General features: G+C 45.4%; 1 non-coding gene across 1 annotated transcript; it reads right to left on the bottom strand.

Moving 5' to 3' along the window:
• Positions 1 to 3,565: 3,565 nt before the first annotated feature.
• Positions 3,566 to 3,676, bottom strand: LOC128655133 (U5 spliceosomal RNA). The gene has a single exon (XR_008401682.1). It is a non-coding gene; the product is annotated as a U5 spliceosomal RNA (small nuclear RNA).
• Positions 3,677 to 16,454: the final 12,778 nt, after the last annotated feature.

Raw genomic sequence — 16,454 nt, 5'->3', positions numbered from 1 at the left:
TAGACTCGGGGTACATGTTAGGGTGTTAGGTGTAGACAGCTCCCATAGAAATCAATGGGATTTCTGTCAGCAGCGAACTTGTACTTTCGCTATGGTCAGACTCCCATTGATTCCTATGGGATCCGCCGCCTCCAGGGTGGCGGTTTGAAAACCAGGTACGCTGGGCCGTAAAAGTGCTGAGCGTACCTGCTAGTTTTTTGATAACTAGCAAAAGTAGTCAGATTGTGCCGTACTTGTGTGCGGAACATCTGGCGTGACGTAAGAATCGATCTGTGTCGGACGGAGTCCGGCTGATCGAAGTTTACGTCACAAAATTCTACTTTTGCCGGTCTGTAGCCTTTGATAACTAAGGCGAATCAGCCTCGCCACAAATACGCTGCGGAATTCAGGCGTATTTGAGGTTGACGGCTTGATAACTACCCCCCGAAATGTTGAAATGTAGCCGGGGCATTGCATAGCCAGAATGGCATGACATTATATTGGAATAATCCATATCTGGTTCTGAAGGCTGTTTTCCATTCATCACCTTTTTTGATTCAAATTAAATTATAACCTCCCTTCAGATCTAATTTTGTGTAAATTGTTGCTTTGGAGATTTGTTCTAATAATACTGGGATTAGCGGTAAGGGGTAGCGATTCTTTACTGTGATTGTATTGAAGGCTGTGTAATCTATTATTGGCCTTAAAGGGACAGTCTACACGAGAATTTTTATGGTTTTAAAAGATAGATAATCCCTTTATTACCCATTCCCCAGTTTTGCATAACCAATACAGTTATATTAATATACTTTTAACCTCTGTGATAATCTTGTATCTAAGCCTCTGCAAACTGCCCCTTTATTTCAGTTCTTTTGATAGACTTGTGGTTTAGCCAATCAGTGCCTGCTCCCAGATAACTTCACGTGCACGAGCACAGTGTTATCTATATGAAATACATGAACTAACACCCTCTAGTGGTGAAAAACTGTTAAAATGCATTCTGAAAAGAGGTGGCCTTCAAGGTCTAAGAAATTAGCATATGAACCTCCTAGGTTAAGCTTTCAACTAAGAATAACAAGAGAACAAAGCAAAATTGGTGATAAAAGTAAATTGGAAAATTGTTTGAAATGACATGCTCTATCTGAATCATGAAAGTTTATTTTGGCCTAGACTGTCCCTTTAAACTGTCATCTTTATTTCTGACAAAGAATATTCCAGCAGCTGCTGGAGATGTGGAATGGGTAATAAATCCCTTTTTTAGATTGTCATCGAGATAAGCATGTAAATGGATAAGTTCATCTTGTGACAATGGGTAGATCTTTACATATGGGATTTGTGAACCAGGTATGATATCTATTGGGCAGTCAAAAAGCCTGTGTGGAGGAAGGTGTTCTGCTTCCTTGAGATTAAATACGTTTAACAAATCCTGATATACCTCTGGTACTATAGTCTCAAGACTGGATATAGAGACATGAGGGTAACAAGTTTTTTGACAGTACTTTGAGTCTAGTGTTATGTCATTAAGTCTCCAGTCTATGGTAGGATTGTGTGTATGCAACCATGAGTAACCGAATGCAATTGAATGTATGGATATTGGTATCACATCGAATGAAACATACTTAGTATGTCCATTAGGTGTGGTTATTAAGATAGGAATAGTGTGGTGAGTTATTGGACCTTTTTGTATAAATGTCCCATCAATTAATTTAACGAACACAGGAGTATGCTGGCACACAGTGGGTATTTTATTTTCTACAACATAATCTTTATCAATGAACATTCCTGATGCTCCTGAGTCAATCAGCGTCTCTGTCTGAATGGGCTGTTGATCCTACTGTAATGCAAGAGAAAAATTGAGTTGAGTTGGAATATTTATTGTATTCACATGTGTATAAGTTATTTCCTTACCCTTTCTTTGCTTTGTTAATAATGGACAAAAAGTTACTGAATGCTCCTTATTGGCACAGTAAAGACATAAATTCGACAGTCTTTTTCTTGTCTTTTCCTCTTGGGTGAGAGGTCCTTTAATTGTTCCAATTTCCATGGGAGTGGGATTGGAATGTGTTTTATCCGGATTTGGGGAAGAAATATAGCTGTGTTTAACGGTAGGATCATAGACTCTTCGCTCTGCCTTCCTTTCTCTCAGTCTTCTATCCAAAGTTGTGCTCAATTTAATTAACCCAGTTAAAGTCTCTGGTAGATCTAAACGTGAGAGCTCATCCTTTAGCGACTCTGAGAGGCCTAACTGGAAATGTTTCCATAAACTTATTTGATTCCATTGGGAATCCGCTGCCCACATTTGGAAATCTGTTATGTATTCCTCTACATTCCTCTTTCCTTGTTTTAGGGCACGTAGTTTGTTTTCAGCATTTATTTATAATTAAGTAAATCTGTTACTTTCAGACTTAAATCGAGTACTTTGCAAGTGTTAACAATTGTTCCGTTCCTAAATGGTACTAGAGGAATAGATATTGCTTCAGTTAGGAAAAGGTAGTTATGTTTTGTTACTATAAACAAGGGAATTAAAATCAGTTACTCAGTATCATCCTGTAAACAGATTGCAGTAAATGTTATAATCCAGAGAAGGAATGATCAGTCATAGATCCGTTGAATACAATTAAACTGAAGTGAAGGTAAATATAAAGCACAAGCGATAATGTTTGGAGCTGAGAAGTCAGACTGACAAAATCCGTTCAGCATTTGGAGCGGATGGGAGGAGTTAGGTTCCGGTCTGTGTGAGAATTCACTGAAGAGGCTTGTAGATGTCCGGTAAGGAGTTTAGGTAATCCCTGTTAACGATAACGAAGTTATGCCAAAAGTGGATGTGAGGAGAGCTGTTAACAGGTTAAAGATTCTCAAAGATGTTAAAACAGCTTTTCGCCAGATTGCTGCAGTTTCACGCAATTAGACCTGTAGAGAGAGAAATGTGTATGCTTCCACACAGACAGCTATGTGAAGTACTTTAATTTTCAGGCAACAATCCCAGTAGGAAGTGAGGTTAAATTGGCATAGGAAATAGTTAGGAGGGATATGCCTTAAAGGTATATCACACCCTTAGAAACTGGGTAGAGAAGCTAACAAAAGTCTCCAAGATCCTCAGGATCCACTTCCCTGACACTCCTACAGCTCGAGGATTGAAGAAGGAGCTTTGTATCCTAGCCCCTGGCGGTGAGAAAACCCACAACGCCTAAGCGGGGGCGACACAGGAAAGAGGGGAGACAATCTAATCTATACCTCTCCCAAAAATATGGGAGTAGACGAACTCCAGGAAGTAGAATAACCAAAAGGCTTTAACTTCCGGAAACAGATGACCCGAAGCCAACCCCAAGGAAGAGGGCAAAAAGGCCCATCAACCTCAACCCGAAGGAAGAGAGACCGCCATCAAGGAAAACAGATTCCAGAGGAGAATCTCAAAACAGAAGACAAGGGAAATTGCCCAGATTGACCCCTAGTAGGATCCGCTCTGGACCCCCGCCCATGAGGAACAGGACAGTGAGGACTGAGTACAATCCCCTGATGCCCCACCCAAAGGCAGAACGAAAACCAGCCTGACGTTTGGGAACGAAGGCTTCCTCTACCATGTTTTAGCCCTGCAGGGGCAAAGCCTCAAAAAATTTATGGAACTCATGGAAGAATCACTTCACGAAAGCTCTTAGCAAAAAGCAAAGATTATTCGATCTGAAGAGACACCAAGAATAATAAACTCCTCATCCGAGAGAGCAACTCACCACCCAGCCAGGTCAGCTGGTTATACTGGCACCATGTGGATGATATAGACTGTAAGGAACAGAAATAGTGCCCCATCAGGACCAGCCTGCTACATAGGGCACTCCAAACTGAACCAGGCCACAGAAAATCTGAGACCCCACGAGGATTCGATAAAAGGATTTAAAGACATAGCAATGTACTAACACCTTAACATGCGACTTCTGCAGAAGTGCCCAAACGACCACTAAATCGCTAGTATCAAATTCCAGAGACCTGAGCTTATTAAAAAATAAATCAAATACATCCTAACCGGATCAAATAAAAGAAGAGCAGCACCCGCAGGTGAACGCCCATGAAGAATGGGTACACCAACGGGACCAGCCAATCAGAGACCCTATTCTTCCACAGCTCAGAACTGGAATAAGATACCCAAAAAAGAATAAAAAAGTGAAGACGAATAGGAGATCAACCTCATCCCCACATGTCTAACCCAGCTTGCCGTCTGGAACAGAAGACCAAGGATCCCTTAGCCTATTAGAACCGGGATCCTCCAGCACCGCCAAAACATGCCGCAGCAGGACACGAAGGCGTGCCAGTCTATAAGGAAAAGCAAGACTTACCTCCGCCGGAGCAATTGACGACCCAGAGGGTTGGACCCCTGAAGCTTCAAATGAGACCGCTTCCCCAGATGACTGATCTGACCCAGGCGATCACACGCCTGACGAGCCCCGGTTAACATAACATTGACAGTATCTCAGCAACACCTCCTCTGGAAGATGTAAATGCGCCAGAGTCATAGATATGGCCATGCGGAATTGTGTTGTAACCTCTGGAGGAAACATGCCGCCTTCAAGAAAAGGGGTAACGGCATTAGGGACACCTGCTTGCGTAGCCAATGAAGGTTCTAGGGGACATGTCGCACGGGATATGGAATCCCCAGGGGTGGATGGCTTGGCGGACTCTAATTTCCCTATATCTGTAGAAGAGAGCACTCTAGAGCAGTATTTGAAACATAACTGATGGGCATGGATTACCCGGGCCATTTCATACTCTTCACAAGAAGTAGAATCTGAATCAGAGACATCCGTCTCTAAAAAGTCAGAATCCTCCATAACTTGGATATAGCAATTATGGACAGAAAAATTAAAAATGGCACCTAACACCCCCAATGGCTGGGGCACTCACCACCTCCTGAGACCCAGACAGCTAGCGAAACAGACTCTCTCCGTCGCCACGCGGTCAGGAATACGGAAATGGAGCACAGACCGCATCTCGTCACAAGGTGCACCGTGCAGGCCATAGAAAAGCACACCAAGGCCTACAGGGGCTGCACAGCCTGACAAGAAAAGGCCATTATGTTCCGATCTAGCCACAAGCCCAAAAAACACTGCACATTAGCAAAAAGAATCACATAACAAACATGATTAATGTCCCCCCTGTTCAATAATCCCCTCAGGAGATATTAACCCTTGATTCCTTATAAAGATAAAGGAGTCCCACTGAGATCCTGACTTCTTCGTTTACATTACTTTTCACATCATCGAAGTAAATTGAAACGATCTTACCGGAATCATCGCCGTGGAACAGGAACACAACCCTTCAAGTGTGACAGATAGTAGCCTCGCTTCTGACATGGACTTGAGAGAAAAAGCAGGCAGCGAAACTCGTCAACGCTGATTGCTAAGGAGCTGTTAACATGAGTCAGGATGTTTTCACAGAAAGACTCTCCCTGCATCTCCAGACTCTAACATTCATCCATGCTCTCACTGAAAGACTGACAGGACTACTTAAAACTCCAGTCCCATTTCGAAGAGTACTACCCTCCATAAGAGACTATCTTTAATCTTCCGACACTTCTCTGCCAACCTCCTGTGAAGAAAGGCAAATAATGACTGGGGGATGTAGGGGAGGTATTTGGGCCTTTGGCTGGGGTGTCTTTGCCTCCTCCAGGTTCTGTATTCCAAAAAGTAATAAATGCAGCTGTGGACTCTTCCCATTTAAGAAGAAAACTGATAGTTTAGTAGTATGGGCAGTAGGTGCTTCAGCAGGTGTTACAGTAGGTATGAAGCTGATAGTTTAGTAGTATGGGCAGTAGGTGCTTCACCAGGTGGCACAGTAGGTGTGAAGCTGATAGTTTAGTAGTATGGGCAGTAGGTGCTTCAGCAGGTGGCACAGTAGGTGTGAGGCTGATAGTTTAGTAGTATGAGCAGTAGGTGCTTCAGCAGGTGTTACAGTAGGTATGAAGCTGATAGTTTAGTAGTATGGGCAGTAGGTGCTTCAGCAGGTGGTACAGTAGGTGTGAAGCTGATAGTTTAGTAGTATGGACAGTAGGTGCCTCAGCAGGTGGCACAATAGGTGTGAGGCTGATAGTTTAGTAGTATGAGCAGTAGGTGCTTCAGCAGGTGTTACAGTAGGTATGAAGCTGATAGTTTAGTAGTATGGGCAGTATGTGCTTCAGCAGGTGGTACAGTAGGTGTGAAGCTGATAGTTTAGTAGTATGGGCAGCAGGTTCCTCAGCAGGTGGCACAATAGGTGTGAGGCTGATAGTTTAGTAGTATGGGCAGTAGGTGCTTCAGCAGGTGGCACAGTAGGTGTGAAGCTGATAGTTTAGTAGTATGGGCAGTATGTGCTTCAGCAGGTGGCACAGTAGGTGTGAAGCTGATAGTTTAGTAATATGGACAGTATTTACTTCAGCATGGGGCACAGTAGGTGTGAAGCTGATAGTTTAGTAGTATGGGCAGTAGGTACCTCAGCAGGTGGTACAGTAGGTGTGAGGCTAATAGTTTAGTAGTATGGGCAGTATGTGCCTCAGCAGGTGGAACAGTAGGTGTGAAGCTGATAGTTTAGTAGTATGGGCAGTAGGTGCTTCAGCAGGTGGTACAGTAGGTGTGAAGCTGATAGTTTAGTAGTATGGGCAGTAGGTGCCTCAGCAGGTGGCACAATAGGTGTGAGGCTGATAGTTTAGTAGTATGAGCAGTAGGTGCTTCAGCAGGTGTTACAGTAGGTATGAAGCTGATAGTTTAGTAGTATGGGCAGTATGTGCTTCAGCAGGTGGTACAGTAGGTGTGAAGCTGATAGTTTAGTAGTATGGGCAGTAGGTGCCTCAGCAGGTGGCACAATAAGTGTGAGGCTGATAGTATAGTAGTATGGGCAGTAGGTGCTTCAGCAGGTGGCACAGTAGGTGTGAAGCTGATAGTTTAGTAGTATGGGCAGTATGTGCTTCAGCAGGTGGCACAGTAGGTGTGAAGCTGATAGTTTAGTAATATGGACAGTATTTACTTCAGCATGGGGCACAGTAGGTGTGAAGCTGATAGTTTAGTAGTATGGGCAGTAGGTACCTCAGCAGGTGGTACAGTAGATGTGAGGCTAATAGTTTAGTAGTATGGGCAGTATGTGCCTCAGCAGGTGGAACAGTAGGTGTGAAGCTGATAGTTTAGTAATATGGACAGTATTTACTTCAGCAGGTGGCACAGTAGGTGTGAAGCTGATAGTTTAGTAGTATGGGCAGTATTTACTTCAGCAGGTGGCACAGTAGGTGGGAAGCTGATAGTTTAGTAGTATGGGCAGTATGTACTTCAGCAAGTGGCACAGTAGGTGTGAAGCTGATAGTTTAGTAGTATGGGCAGTAGGTGCCTCAGCAGGTGGCACAATAGGTGTGAAGCTGATAGTTTTAGTAGTATGGGCAGTAGGTGCTTGAAGATGTGGCACAGTAAGTTTGAAGCTGATAGTTTAGTAGTATGGGCAGTAGGTGCTTGAAGAGGTGGCACAGTAAGTGTGAGGCTGATAGTTTAGTAGTATGGGCAGTAGGTGCTTCAGCAGGTGGTACAGTAGGTGTGAAGCTGATAGTTTAGTAGTATGGGCAGTAGGTGCCTCAGCAGGTGTTACAGTAGGTATGAAGCTGATAGTTTAGTAGTATGGGCAGTAGGTGCTTCACCAGGTGGCACAGTAGGTGTGAAGCTGATAGTTTAGTAGTATGGGCAGTAGGTGCTTCAGCAGGTGGCACAGTAGGTGTGAGGCTGATAGTTTAGTAGTATGAGCAGTAGGTGCTTCAGCAGGTGTTACAGTAGGTATGAAGCTGATAGTTTAGTAGTATGGGCAGTAGGTGCTTCAGCAGGTGGTACAGTAGGTGTGAAGCTGATAGTTTAGTAGTATGGACAGTAGGTGCCTCAGCAGGTGGCACAATAGGTGTGAGGCTGATAGTTTAGTAGTATGAGCAGTAGGTGCTTCAGCAGGTGTTACAGTAGGTATGAAGCTGATAGTTTAGTAGTATGGGCAGTATGTGCTTCAGCAGGTGGTACAGTAGGTGTGAAGCTGATAGTTTAGTAGTATGGGCAGCAGGTTCCTCAGCAGGTGGCACAATAGGTGTGAGGCTGATAGTTTAGTAGTATGGGCAGTAGGTGCTTCAGCAGGTGGCACAGTAGGTGTGAAGCTGATAGTTTAGTAGTATGGGCAGTATGTGCTTCAGCAGGTGGCACAGTAGGTGTGAAGCTGATAGTTTAGTAATATGGACAGTATTTACTTCAGCATGGGGCACAGTAGGTGTGAAGCTGATAGTTTAGTAGTATGGGCAGTAGGTACCTCAGCAGGTGGTACAGTAGGTGTGAGGCTAATAGTTTAGTAGTATGGGCAGTATGTGCCTCAGCAGGTGGAACAGTAGGTGTGAAGCTGATAGTTTAGTAGTATGGGCAGTAGGTGCTTCAGCAGGTGGTACAGTAGGTGTGAAGCTGATAGTTTAGTAGTATGGGCAGTAGGTGCCTCAGCAGGTGGCACAATAGGTGTGAGGCTGATAGTTTAGTAGTATGAGCAGTAGGTGCTTCAGCAGGTGTTACAGTAGGTATGAAGCTGATAGTTTAGTAGTATGGGCAGTATGTGCTTCAGCAGGTGGTACAGTAGGTGTGAAGCTGATAGTTTAGTAGTATGGGCAGTAGGTGCCTCAGCAGGTGGCACAATAAGTGTGAGGCTGATAGTATAGTAGTATGGGCAGTAGGTGCTTCAGCAGGTGGCACAGTAGGTGTGAAGCTGATAGTTTAGTAGTATGGGCAGTATGTGCTTCAGCAGGTGGCACAGTAGGTGTGAAGCTGATAGTTTAGTAATATGGACAGTATTTACTTCAGCATGGGGCACAGTAGGTGTGAAGCTGATAGTTTAGTAGTATGGGCAGTAGGTACCTCAGCAGGTGGTACAGTAGATGTGAGGCTAATAGTTTAGTAGTATGGGCAGTATGTGCCTCAGCAGGTGGAACAGTAGGTGTGAAGCTGATAGTTTAGTAATATGGACAGTATTTACTTCAGCAGGTGGCACAGTAGGTGTGAAGCTGATAGTTTAGTAGTATGGGCAGTATTTACTTCAGCAGGTGGCACAGTAGGTGGGAAGCTGATAGTTTAGTAGTATGGGCAGTATGTACTTCAGCAAGTGGCACAGTAGGTGTGAAGCTGATAGTTTAGTAGTATGGGCAGTAGGTGCCTCAGCAGGTGGCACAATAGGTGTGAAGCTGATAGTTTTAGTAGTATGGGCAGTAGGTGCTTGAAGATGTGGCACAGTAAGTTTGAAGCTGATAGTTTAGTAGTATGGGCAGTAGGTGCTTGAAGAGGTGGCACAGTAAGTGTGAGGCTGATAGTTTAGTAGTATGGGCAGTAGGTGCTTCAGCAGGTGGTACAGTAGGTGTGAAGCTGATAGTTTAGTAGTATGGGCAGTAGGTGCCTCAGCAGGTGGCACAATAGGTGTGAGGCTGATAGTTTAGTAGTATGAGCAGTAGGTGCTTCAGCAGGTGTTACAGTAGGTATGAAACTGATAGTTTAGTAGTATGGGCAGTATGTGCTTCAGCAGGTGGTACAGTAGGTGTGAAGCTGATAGTTTAGTAGTATGGGCAGTAGGTGCCTCAGCAGGTGGCACAATAGGTGTGAGGCTGATAGTTTAGTAGTATGGGCAGTAGGTGCTTCAGCAGGTGGCACAGTAGGTGTGAAGCTGATAGTTTAGTAGTATGGGCAGTATGTGCTTCAGCAGGTGGCACAGTAGGTGTGAAGCTGATAGGACAGTATTTACTTCAGCATGGGGCACAGTAGGTGTGAAGCTGATAGTTTAGTAGTATGGGCAGTAGGTACCTCAGCAGGTGGTACAGTAGGTGTGAGGCTAATAGTTTAGTAGTATGGGCAGTATGTGCCTCAGCAGGTGGAACAGTAGGTGTGAAGCTGATAGTTTAGTAGTATGGACAGTAGGTGCTTCAGCAGGTGGTACAGTAGGTGTGAAGCTGATAGTTTAGTAGTATGGGCAGTAGGTGCCTCAGCAGGTGGCACAATAGGTGTGAGGCTGATAGTTTAGTAGTATGAGCAGTAGGTGCTTCAGCAGGTGTTACAGTAGGTATGAAGCTGATAGTTTAGTAGTATGGGCAGTATGTGCTTCAGCAGGTGGTACAGTAGGTGTGAAGCTGATAGTTTAGTAGTATGGGCAGTAGGTGCCTCAGCAGGTGGCACAATAGGTGTGAGGCTGATAGTTTAGTAGTATGGGCAGTAGGTGCTTCAGCAGGTGGCACAGTAGGTGTGAAGCTGATAGTTTAGTAGTATGGGCAGTAGGTACCTCAGCAGGTGGTACAGTAGGTGTGAGGCTAATAGTTTAGTAGTATGGGCAGTAGGTGCCTCAGCAGGGGGTACAGTAGGTGTGAAGCTGATAGTTTAGTAATATGGACAGTATTTACTTCAGCAGGTGGCACAGTAGGTGTGAAGCTGATAGTTTAGTAATATGGACAGTATTTACTTCAGCAGGTGGCACAGTAGGTGTGAAGCTGATAGTTTAGTAGTATGGGCAGTATTTACTTCAGCAGGTGGCACAGTAGGTGGGAAGCTGATAGTTTAGTAGTATGGGCAGTATGTACTTCAGCAAGTGGCACAGTAGGTGTGAAGCTGATAGTTTAGTAGTATGGGCAGTAGGTGCCTCAGCAGGTGGCACAATAGGTGTGAAGCTGATAGTTTTAGTAGTATGGGCAGTAGGTGCTTGAAGATGTGGCACAGTAAGTTTGAAGCTGATAGTTTAGTAGTATGGGCAGTAGGTGCTTGAAGAGGTGGCACAGTAAGTGTGAGGCTGATAGTTTAGTAGTGTGGGCAGTAGGTGTGAAGCTGATAGTTTAGTAGTATGGGCAGTAGGTGCTTCAGCAGGTGGTACAGTAGGTATGAAGCTGATAGTTTAGTAGTATGGGCAGTAGGTGCTTCAGAAGGTGGCACAGTAGGTATGAAGCTGATAGTTTAGTAGTATGGGCAGTAGGTGCTTGAAGAGGTGGCACAGTAATTGTGAAGCTGATAGTTTAGTAGTATGGGCAGTAGGTGCTTCAGCAGGTGGCACAGTAGGTGTGAAGCTAATAGTTTAGTAGTATGGGCAGTAGGTGCTTCAGCAGGTGGCACAGTAGGTGTGAGGCTGATAGTTTAGTAGTATGGGCAGTAGGTGCCTCAGCAGGTGGCACAGTAGGTGTGAAACTGATAGTTTAGTAGTATGGGCAGTAGGTGCTTCAGCAGGTGGCACAGTAGGTGAGAAGCTGAAAATGTAGTAGTATGGACAGGTGCTTCAGCAGGTGGCACAGTAGGTGTGAGGCTGATAGTTTAGTAGTATGGGCAGTATTTACTTCAGCAGGTGGCACAGTAGGTGTGAAGCTGATAGTTTAGTAGTATGGGCAGTATTTACTTCAGCAGGTGGCACAGTAGGTGTGAGGCTGATAGTTTAGTAGTATGGGCAGTATTTACTTCAGCAGGTGGCACAGTAGGTGTGAAGCTGATAGTTTAGTAGTATGGGCAGTATTTACTTCAGCAGGTGGCACAGTAGGTGTGAGGCTGATAGTTTAGTAGTATGGGCAGTATTTACTTCAGCAGGTGGCACAGTAGGTGTGAAGCTGATAGTTTAGTAGTATGGGCAGTATTTACTTCAGCAGGTGGCACAGTAGGTGTGAAACTGATAGTTTAGTAATATGAGCAGTAGGTGCTTCAGCAGGTGTTACAGTAGGTATGAAGCTGATAGTTTAGTAGTATGGGCAGTAGGTGCTTCAGCAGGTGGCACAGTAGGTGTGAAACTGATAGTTTAGTAGTATGGGCAGTAGGTGCTTCAGCAGGTGGCACAGTAGGTGAGAAGCTGAAAATGTAGTAGTATGGACAGGTGCTTCAGCAGGTGGCACAGTAGGTGTGAGGCTGATAGTTTAGTAGTATGGGCAGTATGTACTTCAGCAGGTGGTACAATAGGTATGAGGCTGATAGTTTAGTAGTATGGGCAGTAGGTGCTTCAGCAGGTGGCACAGTAGGTGTGAGGCTGATAGTTTAGTAGTATGGGCAGTAGGTGCTTCAGCAGGTGGCACAGTAGGTGTGAAACTGATAGTTTAGTAGTATGGGCAGTATGTGCTTCACCAGGTGGCACAGTAGGTGTGAAGCTGATAGTTTAGTAGTATGGGCAGTATTTACTTCAGCAGGTGGCACAGTAGGTGTGAAACTGATAGTTTAGTAGTATGGGCAGTATTTACTTCAGCAGGTGGCACAGTAGGTGTGAAACTGATAGTTTAGTAGTATGGGCAGTAGGAGCTTCAGCATGGGGCACAGTAGGTGTGAAGCTGATAGTTTAGTAGTATGGGCAGTAGGTGCTTCAGCATGGGGCACAGTAGGTGTGAAGCTGATAGTTTAGTTGTATGGGCAGTATGTGCTTCAGCATGGGGCACAGTAGGTGTGAAGCTGATAGTTTAGTAGTATGGGCAGTAGGTGCTTCAGCATGGGGCACAGTAGGTGTGAAGCTGATAGTTTAGTAGTATGGGCAGTAGGTGCTTCAGCATGGGGCACAGTAGGTGTGAAGCTGATAGTTTAGTAGTATGGGCAGTATGTGCTTCAGCATGGGGCACAGTAGGTGTGAAGCTGATAGTTTAGTAGTATGGGCAGTATTTACTTCAGCAGGTGGCACAGTAGATGGGAAGCTGATAGTTTAGTAGTATGGGCAGTAGGTGCTTCAGCATGGGGCACAGTAGGTGTGAAGCTGATAGTTTAGTAGTATGGGCAGTAGGTGCTTCAGCATGGGGCACAGTAGGTGTGAAGCTGATAGTTTAGTAGTATGGGCAGTAGGTGCTTCAGCATGGGGCACAGTAGGTGTGAAGCTGATAGTTTAGTAGTATGGGCAGTATGTGCTTCAGCATGGGGCACAGTAGGTGTGAGGCTGATAGTTTAGTAGTATGGGCAGTAGGTGCTTCAGCAGGTGGCACAGTAGGTGTGAAACTGATAGTTTAGTAGTATGGGCAGTAGGTGCTTCAGCATGGGGCACAGTAGGTGTGAAGCTGATAGTTTAGTAGTATGGGCAGTATGTGCTTCAGCAGGTGGAACAGTAGGTGTGAAGCTGATAGTTTAGTAGTATGGGCAGTAGGTGCCTCAGCAGGTGGCACAGTAGGTGTGAAGCTGATAGTTTAGTAGTATGGGCAGTAGGTGCTTCAGCATGGGGCACAGTAGGTGTGAAGCTGATAGTTTAGTAGTATGGGCAGTATGTGCTTCAGCATGGGGCACAGTAGGTGTGAAGCTGATAGTTTAGTAGTATGGGCAGAATGTGCTTCAGCATGGGGCACAGTATGTGTGAAGCTGATAGTTTAGTAGTATGGGCAGTATTTACTTCAGCAGGTGGCACAGTAGATGGGAAGCTGATAGTTTAGTAGTATGGGCAGTAGGTGCTTCAGCATGGGGCACAGTAGGTGTGAAGCTGATAGTTTAGTAGTATGGGCAGTAGGTGCTTCAGCAGGTGGCACAGTAGGTGTGAAGCTGATAGTTTAGTAGTATGGGCAGTAGGTGCCTCAGCAGGTGGAACAGTAGGTGTGAGGCTGATAGTTTAGTAGTATGGGCAGTAGGTGCCTCAGCAGGTGGCACAGTAGGCGTGAAACTGATAGTTTAGTAGTATGGGCAGTAGGTGCCTCAGCAGGTGGCACAGTAGGTGTGAAACTGATAGTTTAGTAGTATGGGCAGTAGGTGCTTCAGCAGGTGGCACAGTAGGTGTGAGGCTGATAGTTTAGTAGTATGGGCAGTAGGTGCTTCAGCAGGTGGCACAGTAGGTGTGAAGCTGATAGTTTAGTAGTATGGGCAGTATGTGCTTCACCAGGTGGCACAGTAGGTGTGAAACTGATAGTTTAGTAGTATGGGCAGTATGTGCTTCAGCAGGTGGTACAGTAGGTGTGAAGCTGATAGTTTAGTAGTATGGGCAGTAGGTGCTTCAGCATGGGGCACAGTAGGTGTGAAGCTGATAGTTTAGTAGTATGGGCAGTAGGTGCTTCAGCAAGTGGCACAGTAGGTGTGAAGCTGATAGTTTAGTAGTATGGGCAGTAGGTGATTCAGCATGGGGCACAGTAGGTGTGAAACTGATAGTTTAGTAGTATGGGCAGTATTTACTTCAGCAGGTGGCACAGTAGGTGTGAAGCTGATAGTTTAGTAGTATGGGCAGTAGGTGCTTCAGCAAGTGGCACAGTAGGTGTGAAGCTGATAGTTTAGTAGTATGGGCAGTAGGTGCCTCAGCAGGTGGAACAGTAGGTGTGAAGCTGATAGTTTAGTAGTATGGGCAGTAGGTGCTTCAGCATGGGGCACAGTAGGTGTGAAGCTGATAGTTTAATAGTATGGGCAGTAGGTGCTTCTGCAGGTGGTACAGTAGGTGTGAAGCTGATAGTTTAGTAGTATGGGCAGTAGGTGCTTCAGCAGGTGGCACAGTAGGTGTGAAGCTGATAGTTTAGTAGTATGGGCAGTATTTACTTCAGCAGGTGGCACAGTAGGTGTGAAGCTGATAGTTTAGTAGTATGGGCAGTATTTACTTCAGCAGGTGGCACAGTAGGTGTGAAGCTTATAGTTTAGTAGTATGGGCAGTATTTACTTCAGCAGGTGGCACAGTAGGTGGGAAGCTGATAGTTTAGTAGTATGGGCAGTATTTACTTCAGCAGGTGGCACAGTAGGTGGGAAGCTGATAGTTTAGTAGTATTGGCAGTAGGTGCTTCAGCAGGTGGCACAATAGGTGTGAAGCTCATAGTTTTAGTAGTATGGGCAGTAGGTGCTTGAAGATGTGGCACAGTAAGTGTGAAGCTGATGGTTTAGTAGTATGGGCAGTATGTACTTCAGCAAGTGGCACAGTAGGTGTGAAGCTGATAGTTTAGTAGTATGGGCAGTAGGTGCTTCTGCAGGTGGCACAGTAGGTGTGAAGCTGATAGTTTAGTAGTATGGGCAGTAGGTGCCTCAGCAGGTGGCACAATAGGTGTGAAGCTGATAGTTTTAGTAGTATGGGCAGTAGGTGCTTGAAGATGTGGCACAGTAAGTGTGAAGCTGATAGTTTAGTAGTATGGGCAGTAGGTGCTTGAAGAGGTGGCACAGTAAGTGTGAGGCTGATAGTTTAGTAGTATGGGCAGTAGGTGCTTCATCAGGTGGTACAGTAGGTATGAAGCTGATAGTTTAGTAGTATGGGCAGTAGGTGCTTCAGAAGGTGGCACAGTAGGTATGAAGCTGATAGTTTAGTAGTATGGGCAGTAGGTGCTTCAGAAGGTGGTACAGTAGGTATGAAGCTGATAGTTTAGTAGTATGGGCAGTAGGTGCCTCAGCAGGTGGCACAGTAGGTGTGAGGCTGATAGTTTAGTAGTATGGGCAGTATGTGCTTCACCAGGTGGCACAGTAGGTGTGAAACTGATAGTTTAGTAGTATGGGCAGTAGGTGCCTCAGCAGGTGGCACAGTAGGTGTGAAGCTGATAGTTTAGTAGTATGGGCAGTAGGTGCCTCAGCAGGTGGTACAGTAGGTCTGAAGCTGATAGTTTAGTAGTATGGGCAGTAGGTGCTTCAGCAGGTGGCACAGTAGGTGTGAAGTTGATAGTTTAGTAGTATGGGCAGTAGGTGCTTCAGAAGGTGGCACAGTAGGTGTGAAGCTGATAGTTTAGTAGTATGGGCAGTAGGTGCCTCAGCAGGTGGCACAGTAGGTGTGAAGCTGATAGTTTAGTAGTATGGGCAGTAGGTGCTTCAGCAGGTGGCACAGTAGGTGTGAAGCTGATAGTTTAGTAGTATGGGCAGTAGGTGCCTCAGCAGGTGGCACAGTAGGTGTGAAGCTGATAGTTTAGTAGTATGGGCAGTAGGTGCCTCAGCAGGTGGCACAGTAGGTGTGAAGCTGATAGTTTAGTAGTATGGGCAGTAGGTGCTTCAGCAGGTGGTACAGTAAGTGTGAAGTTGATAGTTTAGTAGTATGGGCAGTAGGTGCCTCAGCAGGTGGCACAGTAGGTGTGAAGCTTATAGTTTAGTAGTATGGGCAGTATGTGCTTTAGCAGTTGGCACAGTAGGTGTGAAACTGATAGGTTAGTAGTATGGGCAGTATGTGCTTCAGCAGGTGGCACAGTAGGTGTGAAACTGATAGTTTAGTAGTATGGGCAGTAGGTGTGAAGCTGATAGTTTAGTAGTATGGGCAGTATGTGCTTCAGCAGTTGGCACAGTAGGTGTGAAACTGATAGGTTAGTAGTATGGGCAGTATGTGCTTCAGCAGTTGGCACAGTAGGTGTGAAACTGATAGTTTAGTAGTATGGGCAGTATGTGCTTCAGCAGTTGGCACAGTAGGTGTGAAACTGATAGGTTAGTAGTATGGGCAGTATGTGCTTCAGCAGGTGGCACAGTAGGTGTGAAGCTGATAGTTTAATAGTATGGGCAGTATTTACTTCAGCAGGTGGCACAGTAGGTGTGAGGCTGATAGTTTAATAGTATGGGCATTATTTACTTCAGCAGGTGGCACAGTAGGTGTGAAACTGATAGTTTAGTAGTATGGGC

This window comes from Bombina bombina, chromosome 3 (assembly GCF_027579735.1).
Source record: "Bombina bombina isolate aBomBom1 chromosome 3, aBomBom1.pri, whole genome shotgun sequence".
NCBI lineage: Eukaryota > Metazoa > Chordata > Amphibia > Anura > Bombinatoridae > Bombina > Bombina bombina.
This window is presented reverse-complemented; position numbering and strand designations above follow the sequence as displayed.